This window comes from Podarcis tiliguerta, assembly GCF_965153285.1.
Source record: "Podarcis tiliguerta genome assembly, chromosome: 2".
NCBI lineage: Eukaryota > Metazoa > Chordata > Lepidosauria > Squamata > Lacertidae > Podarcis > Podarcis tiliguerta.
Window position 1 is genome coordinate 70,829,514 of NC_139535.1, and position 16,937 is coordinate 70,846,450.

The 16,937-nt window shown below is 43.0% G+C and overlaps 1 protein-coding gene across 3 annotated transcripts in view; it reads right to left on the reverse strand.

The window, feature by feature from the left end:
- Window positions 1-16,349, reverse strand: part of JAKMIP2 (janus kinase and microtubule interacting protein 2) — an 81,231-nt gene extending 64,882 nt beyond the window's left edge. For 2 of the 3 annotated variants that reach the window (XM_083430758.1, XM_083430754.1), the window contains exon 1: window positions 16,002-16,349. The gene's annotated coding sequence lies outside the window, so the exon portion shown is untranslated. The remainder of the gene's footprint in view (window positions 1-16,001) is intronic. The other variant, XM_083430755.1, reaches the window with a different exon arrangement.
- Window positions 16,350-16,937: the final 588 nt, after the last annotated feature.

Here is a 16,937-nt window from a genome sequence, read left to right on the forward strand (position 1 = left end):
TAGCAGTTCGAAAGCACCCCTGGGTGCAAGTAGATAAATAGGGACCGCTTACTAGCGGGAAGGTAAACGGCGTTTCTGTGTGCGGCTCTGGCTTGCCAGAGCAGCGATGTCACGCTGGCCACGTGACCCGGAAGTGTCTTCGGACAGCGCTGGCCCTTGGCCTCTTTGAGTGAGATGGGCGCACAACCCTAGAGTCTGTCAAGACTGGCCCGTACAGGCAGGGGTACCTTTACCTTTACCTATGCTTAGCCTGGCACTTTGCACAGGTGACATTCCAGTGGTCCTTCCTTTAGTGGACATAGCTATGCAATCATACAAATGTGGATTTATATATCTATGCTGTGCCTGTGGGAAGCATGCGCATTAGCCTGTTCATTTATGGGTTCTCTGCATCAAGGCTTCTCTCCTGGGACCCATCTGAGCTGCTATTCCCTTTGCCAACACTAAAGAAACAAATCAATGTTTGCCATTACGTCCCCTTTTCACATCTCTATGTCTTTACAGTACAGACAACATATGGGTCTTTTGGAAGTTAATGCCCTCCATGACACGAAGTGTTTTTAAAACATATTTGTGTTGGCAATAAAAAACACTTGCTGGCCTTCAAGCTGCTCTTTCCTTGGCGTTTCCCCCCTAAATAGATCAACATGCCACTGACATGCACAAAGCAGGGCAATCAACTGATGGCAAATATATCTCCTTCCATTGAAGTCTCCTTGGAGAGCCAATTGTTTTTATATTGTGAAGAGCTTCCTACTCCTGTAGAGATCCTGGGTATTCTACCACACCCCCCACTTTGGATGAGAGAAGACTGAAGACTCAATATCTACCTCTCTGCAATTTAGAAACAACACTGTTTCTCTGCTGCAGGGTGTCGCTTTGCAGAGGCAGAAGAGATTTCCAGTTACAGTGGTACCTCAGGTTAAGTACTTAATTCGTTCCGGAGGTCTGTACTTAACCTGAAACTGTTCTTAACCTGAAGCACCACTTTAGCTAATGGGGCCTCTTGCTGCTGCCACGCCGCCAGAGCACTATTTCTGTTCTCATCCTGAAGCAAAGTTCTTAACCTGAAGCACTATTTCTGGGTTAGTGGAGTCTGTAACCTGAAGCGTATGTAACCTGAAGCGTATGTAACCTGAGGTACCGCTGTATTGGCTTCCATTAGGGGAGCATTCATTGATCCCCACAGACTACAGGCAAAATAACTACCGGTAGTTTAAGAATGAGCTGTCACCCTGCAGCTGTAGAACCATAGCCTTTCCCAAAGAAGGTCTGGTTCCTAAGCAGGTTCTAGAACTCAGGGGTTGTGAACTTCTGGCCTACAGGCCTAATTAAGCCCTCCAGTCCTCTTCATCTGGCCCACAGGGTCATTTTTTTGGCCAGACCAGGCCCACCTACACTACAGCCAACATTATCTATAGGGTCAGGTGTGGGGCAGGTAAAAGGGCTCAGCCAAAAGGGCTTTGCAATATCTGACAATCAGCTGGTTGTTGGTTCTTGCAAAGCATCCCACAAGGGCCCTGCAATGGGCTCTTGTGCGAGGGGTTCCAGAGACACAACAGTCCACTGTTTTCCAGGTCTTGAGAATTCCCTTGTAAGGATGTCTGCAAGAGCTCCTCAGCCACCTCTGGACTACACCAGTTATAGGGGCTTGGTCCTACCCACTAAGGCAGGAGCAGGGAATTTTTTCAGCCTGAGGTGGAATTCTCTCAGGAGTCACATTCTGGAAGTGGCCATTCTTGCATTACCACACCACATATTCCTAATACTCTAATCAGACACACATTCCTAACATACACCCTTCCCACCATTCACACTCACACAGAATCAGGCAACATTAGTGACTGAGATTTTCACGGGGTTCAAGTGGGATAAAGTAAGTAAGGTTTCTCCCCCCCCCTTTACATTTCTATCTGAATTTTCACTTGCATGGATGCTCAGGGGATACTAAACACACACACACACACAGAGCGTGTATCTATAAACAGTTTTTCCTCACTCATGGCTGCAGACTTCAGCTGACTGACTTCTGTCCCAAATGCTTTTCTAGCTCCCATGACTCTTTATTCCTAACACTGCTTGGCAGGCTCTCAGCCACAGAGCATCTGCTTTGCAGAAGGTGCCAGGTTCAATGCCCATCATTGGAAAATATTCGTCTGTAATCCTAGAGAATCGCTGTGCTGAGCTAGAACCCTGAGCTAGGCAGACCAATGGCTTGACTTGGTATAAGGCAGCTCCCTGTATTCCTACAAAGTCTATGGATGCCCAGTATTTACCGCAGCATTCCACAGCACAAGCTTGCCAGCTGCTTCCAGATTCTCCTTCATGGTTGCTTGAATTTCTTCTAAAAACTGCTGCTGTGGTACTCTGTTTTCAGGAGAGCCCTTATTCGCTCATTTGGCAGCGCACAGTTTCTCTCCAAGGGTACAATAGATCCTACTCCTGGCATCAGTAGGAAGGGCTCCCCACCTCCCTGAGGACATGAGCCACCTTGGAGGAAGGGGTGCAGCTCAGCGGTAGAGCATGTCCATTGCACACAGAAGGTTCCAGGCTCCACCCCCAGCACCTCCACCTGAAACCCTGGAATGCTGCTGCCAGACTTGTGAGCTAGATGGATCCTTAGGCAGTTTCCTCTGTGTTCCAGCCATGCTGTAGGGCTGAGTATTCTTTGAATGGGAGACCACAGGATACCTATGGCATTCTTGTGCTCTCTGTCTGAGTTACAAATAGATAAGAAGTGCAGGGTGGAAACAAGCAAAAGCGGGAAGCAAAGCCGCCAAAAGAACCCAGCACCTTGGTTCAATCAGAAGATTAATCAATTAATCAATAGATTCTAGGGAACAGTAATTAAAACCCATTCACCGATAACATGCTGCTTCTTAGACCCCTTGGCAAATTTCATTACGAAATTTGAGTGAATTTGAGGAGTTGATAAGGAATTGAATAGTTGCAGCTCGTATGCTGCTGGCGCAAAAAGAAAGAGTAAAAGAATGGTTGTCAACATTTTGGAAGGTAGCTGTGGTGCATAAGCTTACAGAGTCAGCAAGATTGAGAGATGGAAAACAAGAGAGATAAAATGTAAAAAAAATTAATGGGTTCCTTGAACTGAATTCCTGAACAATAGATACAATACAAACATTGATAGGTACACTAGTTTTTCTATGTGATAGTTTATAAATTTATAATTTTGGAATTTATCATATCGTTTGTATTTATAGTTGTTTGACAAAGATAGATGTATTTGGATATATGCGTACATGCATTTGCATGTATTTTATTTCCCAAATCAAATAAAATCATGCACACACACGGATTGGATCCCCAAAACAAGATGGACTCCTGCAGACCCCTCCAAGCTGCTTCCAAGTCAGTTCAGCCACCTCTAGCTCAAAACCTCCCACTCTCTACCTGACATCCTCTGTCTCACAATTTAAACTTCAAAAATGCAACATTGTTTTCCTTCCCTTCCCTTAGCTGAAGGTGAGGGAAATCCCCATGAACAGTGAAGCAAGGCACAGTCTCACGTTACACTGAACACAGGTGCAAGCTGTCTCTATGCATGTACAAGTGTTGGTGTACAGCTTAACTGTTGTGTACACAGACTGTACACAATCATTGAACACTATGTGTAAATGATAGTATGAGTGTGCAGTTCATTTGTTTGTGTACACTGGCACACGGATTGTGCATGCGTTGAATGTGAACCAGTGAATACCCCTACAGTCTCCAATGATGACAAGAAAGTGATCTAAGTGGCACAGAAGCAGAATGAAAGGGATACCCACTCCCCCTTCCATTAGAGCTTCTTTTGAAATCATGAGCATCCTGAAGCACTTTACAAATCACTCAGTATCATGTGGTAATGCAGCGGTTGCAGAAACAGAGGGCATTCTCTGCTCTCCTGTTACTCATAGTTTGAAATGTGGACATGGACACATTTCCAACAGTATTTTTTTTTTAATCACAAAAAATCCTACAGTATTATTATTATTTTAATCACAGTGCCCTGCACTAAACTGGGAGTCCAGATGGTCGGCTTTTTGGAGACAATGTAAAACACCTTTTAGTCTCTTTTTAGTGCGAGAGAAAACCCAGCAAGAATCAGAATAGGCTTGAATGCCTTCTCATCTCTGACAGTTGATTGCTGGGTGACCTTGTTCAGTGACTCAGTGTCACAATTCTCTGTGGTGAAAAGTGGAGAACACAGGATTTGTTTGCCTTTTAAGTACACACATAGCCGCTCTCTGTAGATTTCGGGAGCGCTCCTATCTATCCCAGATGTAGGAAAGCATCTGTAATACATACATTACCTCATTAAGCTTCTGCTAATGAGCGAGGAAAACCAATTTCCCTTTGTTTCAATCCCACATGCTAATGCTGCTGGTATTTGCTCAGAATGGCCAAGATTTATCCCAGACCTGGCTCTCAAATCCACAGATCCTTTATCTATATCTTGTTGCCAACCTGTTCAGTAACTATGAGCAGAAGCCTGTGGAATACTTCTAATGCACACAACTTTGATTGCATAATGTGTTGAACAATGTAACTACACCAATTTTAAGACCTGGAATGTGCTACTAAACTATCCTTACTCAGAATTCTTGAAGTTTTGCACACTCTATATTCCGTTAGTATAAGCCTTCACAATATTTTTTGGTTCAAAAAAGAGTCATTTAAATAGTTCTTGTAAACTGCTTAGAGGTTTTACTACAATCAAACTATGGAAATTTTGTCAGGCACATCACGTAAATAAATGTAAGATGTAAGATGTGTTCTATTGACTCATGATTTCTTGACATGTTTACAGCTCTATGAAAGGCTGGTCATTTCAACACCAGTTGCTTATCAAACCACACATTATCACTAAGTCCCTTTCTAAAATGTGAACAACACCCCCCTGCCGCCACAAAGCTTCAAAGCTTCTAGCTCAATGGAAACAGTCAAAGACAACAGGGATCATTATTATTAACAGCAGCAACTCTGGAAAAGTAAACCTGCAATGCTTTCTCAAATCAATACTCCTATACCTGTGAGCAGTGCTTTGTTTCGGGGGGGGGGGATGCACGGGTATGCACCCCTAAACATTTTGTGAATCCTTGTACTTTTGTACATTTACTGTGTTTATTTTCCCCAGTCTGAACTATAAAATGATGATTTTATTGAGTCAAAATGAGAGTACCCCTAAACATTTTTTTTAGAAAAAAAGCACTGCCTGTGTGTAAATTGATGGGCAGCTAATTCTTTAAGACAAGAGGGGGAAGGATAAACTATGGGCAGCTCCTTCTGAATCTGGAGTTTTATCACTTGAATATATTAGATGATAATTAAATTTTGAATGACTGATCATTCTGTTAAATTACAGTGTGTTGTAAAATCTACATGTAGTGTAGTCCTGTGCATGTTTACTCAGTCACGCTTAATCCAATGGGGTTTACTCCATTTTAAATATATTTAAAATGACAGGCTTAGGCTGATCCAGGATAAGATCTGCTATGTGAAATTATCATGCAATGGCTAGCGTGATCCTTTGATAAACAAGTAGCACCAAATCATATTTTCCATATTCTGCTATACTTTGCTTTTGAAATTGTTTTTGCGGGTCTTTGGATGGCAATAAAAAGAATGTGTGTGTGTTCTCCTTTTATGGAGTTTGGACAGCTTTATGATCCCAACTAGGTTGTTCTGATTATTCCAGCACCCCCTGGCATAGTTTGGCCATTGGTTGATTGTTCTAAGTGAACAAGTCCTACCTGAAGAATCCCTTTAAAAAGTCTAACCAAGGCCTGTAAGGCAAATCTAGCTTAACAAATAGAGTAAGAGAACAAGAAGAACATACATTTAGAGACGATTGGAAAACGTTCATGAATATATGGGAAATAGCTGTGTACAGCGAAAACGCTGGCAGCATTAAGAAAAATTCAGCAGTGTAAATAAGTTTGGATGGATACAATAATGGAATATTGAATGGTATAGCTTTTGTAAAATATGCAGGGATTTATGATATGTAAAATGAACCATGGGAAGAGAAGAAGGGAAGTCACTGATATCTTAAGGATGTGAAAACGCGTACTTTAAATTGTAAAACAGAAAATTTAATAAAAATTATCTATATATCTCTATCTCTATCTCTATATATATGATGTTGAAAATGTGAATGCCTGCAAATCTGCTATTGGTACTTGTCTATACAAGAGAAAGCTGATGTGATGCCCTCCAGATTACACCTTCCACCATCCTTGTCCCTTGGACATGCTGGCTTGATGTGATGGGTGCTGAAGGGCTACAGGTTCCCCACCAACACCCTGACTTCTTTGAGATACTGAAGGAAGAGGAACTTGTCAGTAAAACCCAAATGATATTGCTGGTAAAACATTTCATCAATATAGATATATATATATTTGTATTGTATCCATCATACTGGCCATAAGTGGAAGGAAGCTTGTTTGTATTGTTGTGGGGCTTTCAGCCTATAGGCTAATGCACTGACCACAGACAGCAGTGGCTTAAACAAAGGAAGAGAAATCATATAGGTCAGTCTGTGACCTACAAAATATATGAAGTAGTTCAAAAGCTCAGCCTTTGTACTGTGTGCACAGATTATCCTTGGCTCAGTAGCACCACTAAGAAGCCTTCCGCAGTTATTGGTTATTTTCTACACAGGCATACCACCAAAATGCCTGTTAAATAAACACTTCACTTACAAAGGAGATTAGAAAACTCATATTTTTCAGCTCTGGATTCCGAAGAAGCTCATTCTATGTCCATTACCCTAATATTTTTAGACCTATCTTAGCTGGCAGTTAACTGTACTTAGTGCATGAAGCTTCCTAGGGAAAGTGGCTTTGCTTTGAGATTATAAAATAAAGAAATCACAAGGAGTCTGACAAATTTATCTGGGCGGTCATGCAAGATCAGCTGCTGATTTCAGAATGAGAGTGAGGGGGCTGGGAGCAGGCTTAGTGGTATTCAGTATTTAAAAAGAGAGACTGGGCGGCTGGTTTGGGGGAGAAGCAATCTACCAGGACAAATTTCTCTGGATAATTATTGCCACAATTACTGCAACACATCACCATCTCATCACTTTCCTCAATGCACAATGCAGTAAACAAATCAACAAAAGCAGCACAAAAATCAATTCCTTGAATATTAATTAAAAATAATAAACACAGGCAGAAAATCAATCAGTTATGGCAGACTAGAAAAAGTCTGCAGCCATACCACTAATAAAATTCTGGCCCAAACTGAAGGGTAGAAATGAAACTGTAAGCATACTGGTGACTTGGAATGCCTACCAACCAACCTGTGTTGTGTATTGCATCAATATATCACAGTAGTAGCTAAGAGCCGATCTCAGATAAATATGTGTATAATAATACTTATGAAATCTATAACCATGCATATAATTATTCCTAAGGAAATCTGCAGAAAATAATTAAGGCTTACATGTAAAAAACATTATTATGTCCACTTTAAAGAAATAGGTTGTCTTAGACATGTCTACTGAAAATTAAGTTCCACTGAAGCATAAGTAAGTGGGCCTCTCGCCTTCCATTTTGCTCAACTATGTAATAATAATAATAATTTATTATTTATTATTGTGTTTATTACTTATACCCCGCTTATCTGACCGGGTCTCCCCATCCACTCTGTGTGAATCCCAACAGAATATTAAAAACACGATAAAACATCAAACATTAAAAACTTCCCTAAACAGGGCTGCCTTCAGGTGTCTTCTCAAAGTCAGATAGTTGTTTATTTCCTTGACATCTGGTGGGAGGGCATTCCACAGGGCTGGTGCCACTATCCAGAAGGCCCTCTGCCTGGTTCCCTGTAATCTCACTTCTCGCAGTGAGGGAACCGCCAGAAGGCCCTCGGAGCTGGACCTCAGTGTCCAGGCAGAACAATGGGGCTGGAGATGCTCCTTCAGGTATAGTTGCAACACCCTGTGGTGCCCCCTAGGCTCAGCGCCTATTATGGTGGAACCAGTTGCACTGCCCCAAATCCACTTCTACCCATAAGAAAGAAGTCCCAGTATCACATAGACTTCCAAAGTTACAATACCAGTTCTGTGCTTTAGTGAAGATGATTGGTGGTGCTGTGTCATCTTCAGAATCTGACGGTCACATAAATGTCAACTTGATATAGTAATCTGTTCCTTTCTTTTTTTAAAAAAAAATGCATGCTCCTTATAGAGGTCACTTGCAAATTGCAAACAGGAAAACACAAGAGGATCAAGAAGTACACATATTAGCATAACATTTGCAAATGCCAATTTCTGTGTATAGATGCAAGTTTAGAAATAACTGCAATAATTCAAATCAAAATACAATATGTCTCCTTACTGTAGGTAAGACTGCGACCAGACGGGCCAGGATCCGTAAAGGACCACCTATCCTCCTGCACAACACGGCGGATATTAAGTGAAAACAATAATGCTGCTGTTGGATTTTCTCAGGCAAGAACCACAGAGAGAGTAAGCAAAACCCACACATTTTTGATAAGGTATTTTTAGTGCTAATTGACAAAATAGCTGAACAGTCGCTCTTTCTCCACAGGGAACATGGAAAATTATAGCTTCCATTTGTAAGCCACATAGTTTGGTTTCAAAGAAATTAAACATTCAGAGAAGCACTCTCTCCCCCCAACCTGTCTCTATATATAGTTATGAAGGTTGCAAGCCACCATCAATTTCTGCAGAGCGATAGCAAGATTCCAGGGGGGTTCTAGATGCTCACTCAGGTTTGTGTTTCTGTTGCGAAAATCTAGGCACAGTAGAGGCTAGTGTCTTTAAGAAAAATGGTTTATTTTACACATATTTATACCCAAAGTAAATGGAGAGGGCGCAGAATGTTATGCCCTAAGAGTGTCTCATTGCCCCACTCATAGCTTCCTCAAGCAACGGTCAGTCATGGCTCCTGGTTTTTAGGCACCTCCAGCAGGTGCCAATATGGTTCTGCCTCCTTCCTCCTTTTTCCCAGAACACCTTTACATTCCAAAAAGGACATTTTTTCCTGTGACATCATGCCCTCCATCACCTTAGTAACTTGCCAATTCTCCTGTCTCTGGCTTGCTTAAGCTAACTCTGGCACAGTTATACAGTGTTTCAAGATCATGTCCAATGCAGGTCAAAAACCACATCTTAGCAGCAGGGCCACAGGAGATGCCAGGTTCAGTCACTGGCATCACTTGCTGGGATCAAGGTCTCATTTGCACTATGCATTTAAAATTGTAAATGATTGGCTTTTTAATAAATAAAGGGTGGGTTCATTCTATGATAGAATTCTTACTGCAGCCAAAGGATGCAATCTGGTATTTTCTCCTTAACTTGCAAGAAGTTCTAAGAAGTGTAAATGAGCCTGTATACTATAAGGGGACAGTTGTCAGAAGGCTTGTTGTGCTCCAGTGGGAGCTTTGTGCAGTGATCAGAAATAGTTGCTGTCATGGTGTCCACTAGTGAATGCAAAGCAGAGATATAAGCACCTCCATTTGCTCTGCATGTGACTTGGGTAGACACTGATATTGTTGGTGTCACTGCTGAAGAACGGCTTGTTTTGTATATGCAGTACCATAATAATCACTTTCATGCTAGAAACTCTGCAAGCCACAAGTAAATCACGGACACCATTTGCATACAAGTGGTTTAATGATGGCATAACAAGAAGGATTTAGTTCTGCCCACATGGGGAGAGGTGGCTGGCAGATAAAGCAGAGGAAACACTGAGTGACTTACCAAGAAGAAACCAGTGGAATGCTAAGTGATAGAGGGTCGTTATCCACATCTGTTAAGATTTTCCTCCACAACCACCAGTGCTATATACACTGTGATTCATCAACGGCAGAATGTGTGTCAACAGTAGCATTAGATTGCTCATCAATATTCCCTGTTCCACTGAAATGAGAGTGAAATTCATAGCAGCCTCTGGGAATTGATGTGTGTGTGTGTGTTTGTAGCTAGTCCTGTTTTTATTAACTACCAGCTTTAATGTGTTGAGATAGGATGCCTTCTAAAAGCCATGTTCAGCTCCACCTTATCAGGTAAAGCAAGTAGATCAGGCCAGCACAAGTTGACCCACCAAGCTAAATGCAGACCAGCACCCATGTTATGTGGCCTGTCATGATTGTGACAGTGCCTTCTGACTACAGTTCTCGGCAGCAAAAACTGGAGGCTCACTGAGTCCCTGGTGGGCTGGCATTTTGGGCTGGTGGGTCATAATTTGTGCAGCCATGGATGATATGTGCACCTGGCAGGAAGCATCTCTGAGCATTCCTTTACAAAAGATCTCTCTCCACCCCATGATCACTGTGTTTGATAGTCAGACATAGGTGAGAGCACTTTTTACAAGAGATGTACATGCCATGGGTACAGTGTCCATAGCAAGTACCACAAAAAAGACCCTGATGTACTTGGGGTGCATTTATTGGCTTAGGCTGCCATCTGTAAGCCCCGCTTAATTCAATGAGGCTTCCTTCTAATTGAGCTGCTAGCCATTATTTATCTTCTGCTTTACAGGAGGCAGAGGGTAGAAATCAACATAGCGCCAAGTGGGAGGTGTGTATGGAGAAAGAGGTCCACTCAGGCATCAACATTTGCCCAAATTACAAACTGAAAAACTGGTACCAAAATGGTTCTTCTTAACATGCTAGCAAAGCATGCAGCTAGGAAGTGGTTGATACATCGCCAGTGAACTACAGTCCTACAGAAATGTACGGAATATATTTGGAGCCCTGTTCAGGCCCCTGAGAGAAAAGGCATGTAGGGATAGATACAGGCAAGTTTAAGTCCTGCACATCATCTCCACTGCCAAACTTTGTGTGTGTTTGGTGTGAAGTTGTGAAGGGAGCTTGTAAGCCTTTTAGCCTTCAGGGTTCCTGCTAACAAGCCCCTTACAGACCTTTGCTCTAAACATGCAAAGGTCAGGGGTAGAGTGGGCATGTCCAGTGCTCAGAGACATTGCCAGCAAAGTCAACCCATGTTTGCCCCACCCGCTTAACACACTTTTGGCCTCACATATCGCAGCTGAACACCTGAAGAGAGCTTTAATGTAAGGGGGAATTTGATTCACTAATTTCCTTCCAGTTATTTGGCATTTATACCAATTTCAGTGGTAGAAATATGAGGCCCACATATGCATTTATAAACCGATTTGTGAAATGTTATGTTATCCAGAATACATTACCATGAAATACAGTAAAGTGATGGGTTGTGGAAGCATAAATTTGACCATTGCTCTGGGCTTGAATTTGTTAGTAATTTTACATATATTTTCCTGACATGAGTACCATAAGCTTAGTCATCTCTTGTAGCAATGAAAGAAAAAAACCATCCTCTTCCCTGCTGGATTACAGTCTTAATAATAATTAAATTGTTGAGACGGCCTCTCATGCATTTAATGAACGACCTAGCTGCTTTCAGCTGCTGTTTTCCTTTCCTACCAAACAGAGACATACAGACTGTATTTAGCCATTGGCTGGGTTGTAAGCCAGTTTGACTAGGCCAGGGTTGGGGACCTCTTTCAGCCTGAGGGCCAAATCCTCTTGTGGGCAATGTTCCAGGGGCTGCGTGCCAACAGTGGGTGGAGTCAGTGGCAAACGTGGATGTGATTCTAACCTTTGCACAACAGACCATGCAATGTCAGACATTTTTGCATACACACCTCAACATTCCCTTTCCTTGCACACCAGAGGGATTAGGTAAAGGTAAAGGACCCCTGGACTGTTAAGTCCAGTCAAAGGCAACTATGGGGTTGTGGCACTCATCTCGCTTCAAGTCAAGGGAGCCAGCATTTGTCCACAGACAGCTTTCTGTGGTCAGCATGACTAAACCACTGCTGGCGCACAGAGGACCATGACAAGTGCCAGAGTGCATGGAAATGCCGTTTACCTTCAAAGACACATTCCAGTAAGGCAAAACTACTGGAGGAGCAGAATGGCACACTCTTCAACACTCCCCTGATGAAAACTGGGATGTGAGAGTGCAGTACCAAAAAACGTGCATCTTTGGGTGCCATGTTCTCGTCAAACTCAGCGGGCTGCAATCGCCAGTGGCGTAGCGTGGGGGGTGCAGGGGGGGGGCAGCCACACCGGGTGCAACATCTGGGGGGGGCGCGCTCGCAGCTCTCTGCCCCTACTAAAATCCACGGGTTAGGGGGCGCAAATTACTTGCCTTGCCCCGGGTGCTGACAACCCACGCTACGCCACTGGCAATCGCTGGCTCATCCCCAGGACATTTCAAGTGTCATGAACTGGAAGGATAAGAGGAAGAGGATTCCAGTGAGGGGTGTAGCCGGGACTGGGACACACTGGGGCAAGCAGGTGATGGGGAAGGAAGTACTCACAGGGTGACGGAGGATGGCAAGGGGATGGAGGTCATTGTATAGAAACCAGAGCAGCAGGATCCATCACCTGTCTCCATGAACAAGGTGGGCTCTGAAGCAGCGTAGGGAGCAGCAGGAGTGCTTTTCTAGGAGGCTGAGGCAAGCAAGGGTTCACTAGCTCTGGGAGGTGTGTGATTCCTGGAGTAGGCTTGGAGCAGGTGAAGGTCATATGCCTCTTCAAGCCCAGATGCTGCAATCAGCATGCAAAGTATAAAAGGGAAGCAGAGCTGAGGTGTTGTGTCTGCTCAACTGCCCATGTTGATGGAGTTTGGCTTGGATGTTCCTTGATCTCTATGGGACTGTGCTCCGATTGCTGGGCTTCAGTACAGGGGCATTGACCTTGGGGCAATGGGGCAGCCAACTGAATTGATGTCACCAGCAGGCCTGGAGGGAAGATCTCCTAATCTGATCTTAGCCTGTTACCAGAAAAAGGCAAGAGGTGAGCCAGATTTGCATAAATTTTGCATGTGCAAATGTGCAGTTGAAAACTTTAGAAAGTATTACTGCAATTAAAAAATAGATGAAATGCATCTCACCAGTTTGAAACAGCGCTTCCTAAACTTGCATCTCCAGATGTTTGGGGGTTACAGTTTCCATCACTGATCCTGCTAGCTAGGGATGATGGGAGTTGTAGTCTAACAGCAGCTGGAGACCAAAATTTGGGAAACCCTGGCTTGATAGATTGTGACTGACCACATGTCTGATATGACTGCTTAGTCTGCAGTCCACTGATGGGCAATTCCTAGGCCCTTGCTCTTCCTTCTTGGTGTTCTTTGAATGGAATTCAGACTGGACAGCGCTCCAAATAGAGGATTCCTTCAAATAGTCCTCAGAGAGCTCTTCAAACAGAGGGCTGCCCTCTGTGAAGAACAATACATAGACATCCTCACCGATCTCAAAGAGTGGGTAGGTTGATAAGAGTGAACAGATCCAAAAACTCTTTTCTTTTTTAAAAAAATATGGTGAACAGTAATATGGTTACCTGCACAAGACAGCAAGGCTATCCTATTATCCCCACACCTCCAGTTATTTCCTGCCATCTCCTTTTTGTATTAACACCTCCATCTGTTGATCTAGGAAAGTGGGGGGGGGGACACACACCTTTGCCTAGAGATATTCTGACTGCTAAAAGTTTTGAGACAAAGTTCCTTTCACCCCATCCTTCTGCCTCTCCAAAGACATAACCAGGCTCTCTTGCCAAATAATTCTGCTCATCCACAGTGGCAGAAAGCACACTTTGCTGCACAGCTCTTCCATGACTTGTTGACACAAACAATAGTTACTAGTTACATGCATTGCATCATTTCACACACAGCTGACCTAGTAGCAGTATACACAGCAGCTGGGAGAAGACTAGTTCTTTACTAGTGATAAAATTTAGTGATTCCTCAAGGGAGATCATATGTATAGGGATTATGACTCAAATGATCTTCCCACAATGGAGAAAGCTTTTGTTCCCACCCCCAAAGATAATAAATAAGGAATGAAAGTAGAAGTGACAAGGTTAATTAAATTTATTTGATTGGTTAGTATTTTTATTTTTTTGTATAATACCAAGCCAATTCATACGTTCTTTTCCTGTTCATCATATTCAACTGTATGGTTAAATTTATTTTTGGGTTTATGGTTGAGTCCCTATGGTCTGTAACAACCCCTCTCCCCAGGTCAGAATTCTGTTAAAAGCAGTCTGACAACAAAAAGAGGTTTTTTCATCAACTATACCCAATCAGCAGCAGATTCTGATTCTCCATTGAGTATGGCGTGTTTTCAAACCCCTGTCTGTTTCATTCACACTTCCCATTCTTAAGTGTCCTCCTAAAAAGGACAATGCATTTGTGGGAGAATGCAGTATCTTGAGGGGAGCTAGAGAGACGGTGTGCTATGAATGAGAAAGAAGTGTGCATGTATTGTACGGTAAATTGGCTGGAAACGTCTTTTCATTGTGAGCCCAGTGAGCAAGAACTGTCATTTCTGTGTCCTCTACCACATTTGCCACATTACTGGTGCAAAAGAGACATAAGATTTAAGAAATGATCATCTCAAATACAGTAACTTGGGTTCTTTTGTTGAACCCTCTCCTACTCAGACCAAACATATTGACTATGGGATTGTTATTTCTTCTGAGGGAAAAAAAAAGTGATACGGATTGTGATTTCCTCATTTTCTAAAAACTCACTTGTAGCCTCGATTTACTTAAGCAGTTGTCCCAAATAAAGATGAATCAAGGTGTCTTTTAAACCTCAGGATCAGTGATCACCTCAGCAAACCCTACAATTTACCATGGATACAGAGAACACATACTGCTTGCTATGAACTGGGGGTTCACAACTAGTGTTGACTTATATGGTGCCATGCTTTGTCAGGAACTATAGTAGCCCACACAGTACATCAAATCTACGAAGTGTAAAGTAATGCTTTGAATCTGCCTCTTTAAGTCACTGCTATGTGGATTTATTACTGTTGTAAGAATAAAAATATAAATTGACCTGGAACATATATCATGACTGTTCTGCCCTGAATGTATACAATAGTTGATGTACTCATTTAAAAAACTATGACCAAAATAATCATTGCAGGGTTAAACCAGTGATTCTCATAACAAAAACCTTATTCAAGAAGATACATACATCCAGGAAGACTGAATGGAGATGGGAGTGTGGAGAAATAGTGATTTGGTTTTTCAGGTTCTGAAGTATCAAAATGGAGGTTTGCTCAATATGGGTTGCCACTATTCTTCCCCCACTCTCCAAAAATCAATTCAGTTAAAATTTGATAAATATTTATCTTATTGTCATAAAAAAAAAATGTAATAAGAGCAATGCTTCTGGGTCAGATCTAAGGCCTGCCTAGTTTAGTCTTCTGTGGACAACCAGATCTTTATTAGAAGCCCCCAAGTAGGACATGAGGGCAGTGACCAAGAGAGGCCATATAGCACACCAAATGAAGGATACAGCTCCGTCCTGAGTGGCTGAAATGAAACCAAGAGGCCATAGATAGTTCATACCAGCCTGAGTGGAAGACATTGTCAATCAATCACTGGCAAAGAAAACAGCACATGTGCTGTAGGTAGAAACCTACAAAGAAACCCAGATGTGTGTGGCATGCATGCATACATGCGTGTGTGCACACACATACACCTACACACCAACTGCATCCGACCTGAACCTTTCAGCAGTGCCTCCAAATGATACACACACACCTCTAGCAGTAAACATTATTATCCATCGATCAGCCATTGACAGGATCCGACATTGCTTATTTCTGGCTTTACTGCAGCTGGCTGAGGCCCAGCCCAATATTTGGGCAATTACAAGGAGGGATTAAAACATCCCAGAAATAACAACTGCATTTTCAAGCTGATAGACATCCACAAGGCATCCCATATTTCAATGGAAAAGGACAAACAAAAGCATCTTTCTTTGCTAAATCTACGGGCAAGAAGGCAGTTGCAATTAATCTTTGAGCCGCATTTCCTAAGACGGCGCCTAATCAGCCTTCATCCCTCTCCATCTTCCTTTCCCCTCTCTCCCACAACACCCCTCCCATCCTTCCTCCTCCACCCTTTCCAGAGGCTCTGATGAAAGTCATTGTTACATGGTTAGGATGCTCGTACAGAAAAGAGCACACCTCAAATATCGATTGCCATCGGATTTAGAGATGATTAAGGAAAGCAGCGATGAAGCCGATGCTTCTCTGTTGCTTATGCTCACCATGCTGAGACCAAGGGAAGGTGCTGAAAGGCGAGGGATGATGTGCAAGCTGGATCCATTTTCCCTTCTACTGAGGTTGCTTCAGAGCACAACATCACCAACTGCTCTCTCTCTCTCGCTCGCTCTCTCTCTCTATCCCCCCCTCCTTTGGTTGGTGATGCTGAGGATGGAAACCACCCACCCACCAGCAATAGACAGAGCCTCAGCCACCTCCCTCCTTGGAGGAGGAGGTTGATGAGCTCACTGAGGAGAGAGCCTGGAAATTGCAGCATGGACCGCCTCCTTCCCCCCTCCCCTGCTGCGGTGCTTTGCTCTCCCTGGGCACCATGGCAACGGCCATGAAAGATGGAAGGGAAGCAAGGAGATGGGGGGGGGGACGAGGAAAAAAGGAGAGAGATTCAGTATCTTTAGCAATGAAAAGCTGCTTTTGACAGGCAAGCAAATCACTTCAGAGGGTACTATTATTGGTGGAGGGGGGAAGAGGGTGAATTTCTCATCCAAGGAGGTCAGAGCAGGGTGTTGAACACAATCCACATTCCTATTAACAGGAAATTCCCTCAACACACACACACACACACACAGAGAGAGAGAGAGAGAGAGAGAGAGAGAGAGAAAGAGAGAGTCCTTATATTAGATAAGCAGCTCCCACCATCTCAATGATAAATAGGGGTTAAATTCTACTCTGGGAAAGTCAAACTGAAGGACATAATAATTATGGATCTTTAAGGACTTGTTAAGAGATGGCAACCCAGCCTGACTCTGCTTGCTGCTTTAAATGTGAGATAAACAATATGTAAATGTGGGTGTGAGAAAAAGGCTGACTGTGAAATCGCTAAGCTTATTGCTGGTAGCT